This window comes from Aotus nancymaae, unplaced genomic scaffold (assembly GCF_030222135.1).
Source record: "Aotus nancymaae isolate 86718 unplaced genomic scaffold, 86718_ANA_hifiasm-v0.15.2.pri h1tg000020l, whole genome shotgun sequence".
In the NCBI taxonomy this organism is placed as follows: Eukaryota; Metazoa; Chordata; class Mammalia; order Primates; family Aotidae; genus Aotus; species Aotus nancymaae.
In genome coordinates this window covers 49,237,971-49,248,016 of record NW_026988432.1, presented here as the reverse complement: position 1 = coordinate 49,248,016, position 10,046 = coordinate 49,237,971, and the positions used below count along the sequence as shown (strand labels likewise).

The 10,046-nt window shown below is 38.4% G+C and overlaps 1 pseudogene; it reads right to left on the bottom strand.

The window, feature by feature from the left end:
- Positions 1–248: 248 nt before the first annotated feature.
- On the bottom strand, positions 249–9,973 carry LOC105713464 (proliferation-associated protein 2G4-like; annotated as a pseudogene).
- Between the last annotated feature and the right edge of the window lie 73 nt (positions 9,974–10,046).

Genomic DNA, 10,046 nt, shown 5'->3' with positions numbered 1-10,046 from the left:
TTCTTTCTTTCTTTTTTGGTTTTTGACTCCTGATTTTATTATTCAATTTCTTTTTTTTTTTTTTTTTTTTTTTTTTTTTTTTTTTTTTTCATTTAAAGTAGTCTTCTCTGGTTGGAAACCCTCATCTCCTAAGACCAGAGTCAGTTGAAGCTGGCTGCTGATGGAAGCGTGTGGGTTGGGGAACTGGGATGGGGGCAGGGAGACCCCTGCTCTGCCAGTGGTCCCAGGTGGAGAAGAATAACTGCACTTCACAGAGCCTGGGGTACAGTGGGAAGGGGATGAGGCAGGAGCAGCAATCTGGGGAGATGGGCCCCACCCGATTCTGCAGTTTTCTTTTCTTCTAATGTTTCCCCACTGGTGGTGGTCTCTGCAGTCTTGGAGGCTTTCGTTTTTTCCTTTTTCTGGGTTTTTCAACTTGAAGAACTCTGTAGGAGGGCCTTTAGCTCTGCATCCTGGACCTCTATTTCAGACTTGCAGAGGTCAGGCTCAAAGGGATCACTGGTTATCAGCATGGAGCCATTGGGCATGAGCAGAACTGTAAATTTAAACTGGGCAACAAATTCACCCCTTTTCTCACAGAGAACATCAAATGGTTGTAGCAGTCCATGCTAGGTACACTCTACCACACCCATCCAAGCCTACTTTTCATCTTCAAATGCTCTTAAAGTAAACGGCACAGCATCAAAATGCCTTTCCACCTCACTGAACAAGGTGTATGAAGTTTGCATTTGTAGTCTATGTTATTTAGCAGGGTCTCCTTTGTAAATAGTAGTTCTCTGTCCTGCATCCTTGGCCTTGCCCTCTCCTGTGCTGAGAAAAACATAAAATTCAGCTTTTTTATGATCCTTCTTCTGCTGATCTGTGGGGCTCTGGATAAAGGTTTTCTCACCATTGATGACATGCTGCTTCAATTGGTGTGACAGCATACCTTCTATTGGCATGCAGTTAAATGAATGAGCAACTTTGTCCCAGGCTTCTGTCACTTGTGTGTTCTGGTTTCCAGGTTTGGCCAGGCTTAGGGCAGCTTCAGCACAAAGGTGAGCTGCCTTAATAACATCTGCTTTCCACCCTGTTATTTGGATCTGAGCTACATCCACCACAAAAGTATGAACTTACACCCTGAGCTACAAAAGTATGAACATACACCCTGAGCTACAAAAGTATGAACTGAGCTACAAAAGTATGAACATACATACACCCTGAGCTACATCCACCACAAAAGTATGAACTACATTAGCGATGAAGCCATCCACATGGACTCCAAGGTCACCTTCCTTGAGAATGTAGTCTTTGTCACTCTTCAAAGGAGAGAATTGACATACAATTACTGAAATACTGGTGGGAAAAGCAATATCTTTCTTCATTTCCTTTTCTTTCTTGAAAATTTTCTCTGTTTCTGCCATAATAATGGCATCACCTTCCTCACACAGGCTCAGTACCCATACACCTGAAATGAATGCCTCCAGTAAGGACCAAAGTACCCAGTTGGCGATGCCACCCCTACATCTGATACTTGGTCATGACCAGGTTCTCGACGATAGTTTGCTCCTGCTGCTTGTCCTTGCCCAATATCTTCCTACCACCACCACTGCAGCCTCATTTTCCCTGAGCCACCTCCTCTGTCTCCCATCCCAGCAGCAGTCTGTGGTCAGAGCACCTTCGATCTTTGAGGAGGAGGTGAGTGAAGGTGCAAGTAAGCAAGAGAGCAGGCAGGCAGGCAGGCAAGATCAAGAAGGCTTGGGGGGTTCCTATATATGGGGATATATTTTAATATCAATGTTTATTTTTTAGAATCTGTTAGGAAATTTTTGTATTTGTTAAACCTATTATTCTCCCTATTATGCATAAAGTTTTATTGAATCAGCATTAGTAACTTGATAATTTTTTTGTTGTTTTGGGGAACTTTGGATTAAGGAGAAAGCAACAATTTGTTGAAAATATATTTTAACACCTTTCTAACTATTGCTAATACCCATTCTTAATAACATGAAAGCCATTATTGACCACTGATCAGGAAACTGCATCTAAGTATGATACGTCACAGTATTGTTTTGCTTTCATTGTATTTATTTTTATGGTTACCAAACATTTATGGCAAATGGTATTGATTTCTTACTTATGGTACTGATTTAAACTTTATATTTTAAATAATTGTGTTGCAGGACATTTCCTTAGTTCAACTAAAGATGGGGTTCTTGTCTGTCCCATGGCCATGAAAATTTAGGCTCCCAGATGGTTTAAAGGGTGAGTAAAGCAGGATTTTATTGGGTAAAAGTGGGGGAAAAAAGAGGGAGAAACAGGGATTCTCCCAAGGTCAAGTCCCTCCACTACAGCACTTCCTGCTAGGCCATTGGAATCCCAGGTTTCACATAGGAAGAGGAGGGGCCAGGCTCCTCCCACTGCAAAGGGCATGAACTTCTTGAGGCTCCACCTCAGTGGGCAGGCTGGTTGGAGTTTCTCTAGGGACCCTCTCCCACCTGGCTATCTCAATTGTGTTTAGGTATAAATAACCAGTTGACACAAAGAAAAATATATAAAGTAAATGATCAGAGATTATATGTGATCTGGCAAAGGTCATGAAAAATACCATCACTGAAACTAAACTTTTGAATAAATTAGTCTAACCAAATTACAAAGGTAAGATAATTTTTAAAGGCGCTTAACAGTTTAATCATGATCTAGGCAAAATTATTTGCCTAGATCATATAAAGATTGGAAAAGATTGCTGGTCAGTAAGCTCTAATCACTTTAAAACTGAGGAATATATTATATTTGCAAGTGCAAACTTGTGGCCAGCATAATGCCAGAATTCAGTAACCATTTGTGGAATAAATGAACAGATAAACAGATTCTGCATTCTCATCTTCTTTCTGGCATCAAGTCTCAATTTCAAAAATTTCTTCTTTGTCTATCAAGTACCTGGATACCCGGTTGTCACAATGCCTCCAAAAAACTCATCTGTACTCTGTAGTTCAAAATTATATTTCCTCCTCTCATGGGCAAAGCTTCCTATTGTTTTGAGATTGATATTAAAATTATGAGATTGTAAAGTCATTCATAGTAAGCTGCAGGACTGACATGTCTAATTGCCACAACATGGATGTCATTTTAATTGACGCCTTTCTGAATCCAAAGTAATGCCTAATTGACAAAATGCATTAATAACACTCATCTTAAGACTAGGGACATTTTAGATGCAATGTTTATATACTGCACAAAAACGTAGAACCATATCATCCACTCATTCACTGGCTTTTCAAGTTCTTGTCAGTGTAAAAGAATTAGGAGAATTGCTAGCAATCTTTGTAACACTGGCTGGCTAGGTTTTAGTAATAGAAGCACCTAAGAAGCTTTCTTAAACTACAGATTCCTGGGCCTTAACTTCCAGGCATTTGCTTTTCATTATCATGACCAAGTAAGTTTCAATGACCTACCCAAGGCCATGCAGACAGCTTGCTATCAGCTGGAACTAACTTTCCTAGCTCACACTATAGATTTCTTTCTATTATAGAGAACTATGATGATTGAAAATAGCTCTAAAACTTTTGTTAAATCACTGAATTCTTAGTTTTTAAGAAAAGGAGACAAGTTACTAAGATACTTTTAAGGAGATGTTTTTGAAAAGGGCTTGACATTTTATGTTTATACATTTTGCTGGCGTGATTACTAGGAAAGCATTTTACCCAGCACACACTTATGTTTCTTTAGTTGGTTATCCATGGAATATGTTTCATAAGTGTGAATACTTATGTGCCTTACTCATCATTTTTGCATAGCACCTACCTGTCTGTAATGGATTCTAACAATTGATTGAATAATTAAATTAATACAAATAATAATAACTAATGTTTACTGAGCTTTGATTACATGCTGGTACTATTCTAAACCCATATACATGTTTTATGTGATTAAAAACCACAAGAGGTAGAGAATGTTATTATAAATGAATTAGTGACTAGAATAAATGAAGGAACGATAAAGAGATAAATATAAGCAATTCAGTCACTATTTTGGATTTAATAACTACAGTTTACTGGAAACGACATCAAACATTTTAAATGCATAAGAGAATTTTTGTGAAACACATTGCTAGCGAGAGGCTTCACAAATAAATACTTGTTCAATTGTGATTAAAACACAAACCAATACAGCAGCCAGAAAATGAAATATAGTCTACAAAACAATAACTAATCTAAGGTTGTTCAAAAAAGACGACATAATTAATAACTCAGATTATGTGATTATGAACTTTCAAAGGCATCTGGATTTGCCAATTTTGTGTGTCTCTAAAAAGAACTAATGAAATTTAAACATTATATCTTTCATCTCAAAAAGCAGCATTTGCTTTAGCAGAATAAATTCATTAATAATGTCAAAATCAATTCATACTATTAGATATATCCTCCATCAAGAGCTGGAGTTTTCAAGTGTTTCTAATTATAATGTGGTTCTAGTGAACACGTTATAAGCAATGTGTCTACCTGAAGGGAAAGTCTCAAGACATACTAAACTTCACAGTGTATACAGTTCTTACAGTTTCTCATTTGATAGACTCATAGCCTCACATTTGTTGTAAAAAGAGTGATTATTTACTCTGTTTTAGCTTGTGACTTTAATTTGAAGTTTTCATATCCTTGTTGATACTGGTAATTTTCAGTATGTGCTAGAAATAATGACTATGTTTATGACACATTTAATATTTTTATTTTTTGCTCTCTCTCTAATGGTGTCACAAAGTATTTAAACATGAGAAATTTGTAGTCACTTGGCTATCTACAAGCAAACCAGAATGCATAGAATTTTAGTGTGAGATCCTAATAAGTAAGGATTTCTTGTTCCTAATGCCGGATACAGGTAGTGAAGACAATTTGATGGAATAAATTGAGTCCTCCTTAACAGCAAGACTTCTGGAGCAAGGTTTAACGTATTATGGATATATAAAATCAAGAAGGAAATGTTTCAAATTGCTAATCTATTATGCATGCAATACCTTATATTCTATAACTCAATGGCAGCAGACCAGAGCCCTGCCAACCTCTGCAGAATTCGGTCATACTGCTCCCCACAGAATGAAGTATAGAACAACTCTACCAATCCTGATATGTCTGTGCTAATGAGATCTACTTGGTGAAATGCTTGTTCATTAAAAACCTAAGAACAGAAATAATGTGATACATGGGAATTGAAGTTCCAAAATGTCTCAACACTAATAAATAACAGTCAAATCATATTTAATAAGTAGCCACATATATTCAGATCATTTAACCATCATGTAGCTAGGGGTCCTGCAGTAAATAAATTCTGTCCACCTCACTTCTAGGACATAAAATCCAGGCAATGCCTTAATTAGATAGTGACTGGGGAATAGGAGGTGACAGTCAGTAATGGATTCACAGCAAAGGCAAGCATTTTGCTATATTTCCAATGCAGTTGCTATACACAAATTAATGCCAAACTCAAATCAGATAAATATTCATTTTATTTCATTTTTTTTTTAATTTATGTAAACATTTATTTTCAAGGACTAAGGAGGTTTTTATCAAGACTACACAGAAATCATCAAAAAGAAAAAAGCCCATATTTTCCCAGGGAAATTTGAAAGCCCCCAGCCCCATTCTATAAATGCATTGCATTAGAAATGACTCCTTACTAGATTCCTCAGGGGAATAATAGATTATGCCAAAAAATAAAATGGTGCTTACTTTATCATTCAGTAACTACTTGGAGAAAGGAAAGAGTAAAAAAGAGGGAAGACAAAATAAATTTATTGGATGTCTCGGAGGCATCAGATATTTTCACGTTTAATATTTTATTAACTAGTTATACCAGGTATTATGATGATGATCACCACCACTTAAAATAAAAGGCGAAAAGAGGGTCAAAGAAGATAATGAATTTGTGTATAGTCATGGGCCATAATTCATTTATTTAAATAAATATTTAATGAGTAGTTACTACGCACCAGGCGTTATTCAAAAGACACAACAATGATTCACAAAGTTCTGACACTGTTAAAATAAAAATCTAATAAAAGTAAAGGTAATTTGCAGATTGTAGTAAATGCAGTATAACAAGTAAAGATGGTGTTGTTCACAACAGAGAGTGGGGAGTAGGGAAGTCTCTTAAGTTGGAAGGGCAGGCTAGGTTGTTTTAAGGAAGAACTGTTTGAGCAAAGATAAGGATGTGTAGGAATAGATTATTTGGAAAGCTCTGGTAATAGCATTCTAAGATGAACAATAAATGCAAAGTCTGAGGTTCTTTGCTGTGTGTGAGGACAGAAAGGCTGATCTTGTAAGAGTCAGTGAGTTTAGGGGGCATTAGTTAAGGTAAGTTTGAATAAGTAGGCTGTGTCCAGCTTTTGTGGGACGTTGTAGAAATATTAATTAGGTAGTTGGATTTCATTTTAAATGTATCATGAAGCCACTGATTTTTTTGTTAATTTATTTTTAGGTTTTTAAAAGTATTGCTTATGTTGAGTTTGGAAAGCAGATTGCAGGAATGGCTAACAACATGTTACAGAATAACCACCCTGCTGAGCACAACAAGAAAAGGACAACTAGCTATTCTTCCTGATCCTCTCCCTCTCCCTGAACATAAAATTAAAGTTGGAAATTAAAAAAATAAAATCATAGTTAGGCCGGGCGTGGTGGCTCACGCCTTTAATCCCAGCACTTTGGGAGGCTGAGGCGGGCGGATCATGAGGTCAAGAGATTGAGACCATCCTGGTCAACATGGTGAAACCCCATCTCTACTAAAAATACAAAAATTAGCTGAGCATGGTGGCTCATTCCTGTAGTCCCAGCTACTCGGGAGGCTGAGGCAGGAGAATTGCTTGAACCCAGGAGGTGGAGGTTGCGGTGAGCTGAGATCAAGCCATTGCACTCCAGCCTGGGTAACAAGAGCAAAGCTCTGTCTCAAAAAAATAAAATAAAATAAAATCATAAAGCAAAAAGGTGAACAAGATATAAAAATCATCTGCTTGAATACCTAACAGAGCTAGCAAAGCATAAGAAATTTCAGGTCTTTAAGCCCTTTGGAGGAAGAAAACCCAGGAAAACAAGGGAGACATCTGGGTTAGGTTTTCTGCAAGAAGCATCTGCTAAGCCAGAAGTAGCATTTGGGAGAGTGAGACTTTGAGTAGACATTTTAAAGTCTTCTGAACTAAAATGCAATAAAAAACTAAAATAAAAAAATAAAATAAAAAACAAAAGAAAGCAAACATTGCTCTTCAGTATCTGCCAAGGATGGGGAGCTCTAATAAAAAGTGCAACTTTAGCCTGAGATTCTGGTGGACTATATCTTCTGTGTAAGTGTGAACCAGAAAGAAATCAGCTGTGAAACCTACTAAAGCTCAGCTTCAAAAAGTCTCAGTTCCTAAAATTTGATCAAAATGATCTATGACTGCTAGTGGCTCAGACTGTCTACCAGAAGCAAAGGCAAATTTTCTCTAGACTAAGATGACATGATCCTAGGCTTCAATTTTTTTTTAATAACTTTTCATATTCAGTGCCATATCAGAAAAAAAGGAGACAAGACAATGTGGTAAAAATATGAGAAATAATAAGTCATGGAAAATGACAGAATAAAAAATATAGAGGATGCAGAATATGGAGTTATCAAACACATACATACATACATACATACATACATACATACATTGATTGATTGATTGATTGATTGACAGAGTCTTGCTCTGTTGCCCAGGCTGAGTGCAGTGGTGTGATCTTTGCTCATTACAACTTCTGCCTCCTGGGTTCAAGCAATTCTCCTGTCTCAGCCTCCCAAGTAGTTGGGATTACAAGCATGTGCTACCATGTCTGGCTAAGTTTTGTATTTATTTGAAGAGATGGGGTTTCACCATGTTGGCCAGGCTGATCTTAAACTCCTGACCCCAGGTGATCTGCCTGCCTCAGTCTCCCAAAGTGCTAGGATTGCAGGTGTGAGCCACTGTGCCCAGCCAAACACATACTTTAAAAGACATAGGATATTCAAGAACTTGGCAAAAAACTGAAAATCATAAAGAAATTAATGAAAATTCTAGAACTAAAAGGTACAATAACTTAGATCTCAATAGATTAAGGAGATAGGTTTAACAACAGTTTAGATACAGATAAACAGAGAATAAGTAAAGAGAAAAGTTGGTTAAAATAAAATATCTAAAATGGGGGAGAAACAAAAGAATGGGAAATATACAAAAGAAAGTAAGCAGTGTAGGGGCTATATTAATAACTATGGTATAAAATATAAGAATTTGAACTTCAGAAGAAAAATTAATAGAGGAGACATAAGGAATATGTGAACAAATAACTTTCTAAAACTGATGACATCAAGTTAAAGATTAACAAAACTCTGTAAACTCCAAGCAGCATCCAAACAAAGAAAATCACACTTATGAGAACACTCAAAAACATAAAAATAAAACAAACAAAATTACCTAAAGGAAACTAGAGAGAATGGCAAATGATCTTCAAAGTTGTAAGATTAGATTGTATTTACTCTGTCTTTCTCCCTGTGGGATACCTTCAAGCTAGTTATATCCTTCTACAGGGAAAGCTGTGTTCTTCTCAAGGTAGCTATCTCAACAGAACTCAATCCTCTAAGATTCCTGTAACCACCTCCTGGTTACAGAGGGTGGTAACAACTCTGCAGTTACCAGCCCTGGGAGTACTGCACTACATCCCTCATGGCTTTCTTACACCCTCCCAATACATTTTCATTCTATTAAACCCTCTCAATTTATCCTAGTCTAAGCATGTTAATCAGGGACATTCTTCTTCCTTCCAGAGCTTATAGTTCCTTGTATCTTTTACAAATATTGCTGTTCCTTTTACATTTAAAAATATTGCTACTGAATCATGAAATGTTTTTGAATTGGAAACTCATGGAGATAAATCATAAATGAGAAAGGAAGAAAATAAAAATGAAATTTGGATGTTCATGATTAAGGCCAAATGTAACATTAACTTGCAAGAAAAAAATAAGATTAGACTGACAGCTGGTATCTCAACAAAAACTGTGAAATCTATAGGACAATGAAGATACTATGAAAATGTTGAAAACAGTAATAATAATAATGCTTTGCTATATAGTTTTAAAATATCCTACAAAATGGGGGGCGATCCAAGTGGCCAGTTAGGAGGAGCTCAGGATTGCAGGTCCGAGTGAAAGCACAGAGGGTGAGTGGACGCTGCATTTCCAGACAGATTTTTACTGCCCACAGACCAGAAGATTCGCAGGCGGAGGAGGCCCACGGGTCACCAGCGCGGCTGTTTTGGCCGGCCCGGCTGTTTGGCCTGCGCCCTGGTGCAGGGGTTCCCAGTGCAGAGTAAACTAGAATGTGTCCCCTCTTAGCCAGCAAGGGGAGCTGAAACAGGGAGCCAGGCCAGGAGATTCCCGGGCAAAAAAGCGCCATGAATCTCAGAGCCACAGTTTCAGCCGGCGCAGCGGCTCCCGGTGCAGAGTAAATGAAACTGTGTCCCCTCTTAACCAGTAAAGGGAGCTGAAACAGCGAGCCAGGCCAGGAGATTCCTGGGCAAAAAAGTGCCATGAATCTCAGAGCCACGGTTTCAACTGGCTCAGTGGCTCCCGGTGCAGAGTAAACAAGACTGTGTTCACCCTTAGCCAGCAAGGGGAGCTGAAGCAGGAAGCCAGGCCAGGAGATTCCCAGGCAAAAAAGAGCCACAAATCTCAGAGCCGCGGTTTCAGCTGGCACAGTGGGTTGCCGCATGGGAAATCACACAGATCCCGGCGCCTATTCAACAGGCGACCAGGTCACCTAGTAGAGAGCCGACCGTTCAACTGAAAAACAAAAGGCTCTGAGGCAGGGAGCCAGGTGACCGGGCTCGGCCAGTCCTACCCCCACAAAAACAAAAACAAAAAAACAGCAATTGGAAACGCTCTGGGTTGAGACTTTCACGGCAAGCACAACTGAACCCGGGATGGTCCAGCTGTGTGGAGGAAGGGCGTCCGCCATTACAGAGGCAGCCTACAGTTCCTGAGGCAACCTGCCGTCATGAAGGCAACCCGCCATTACAGAGAGAGTCTGT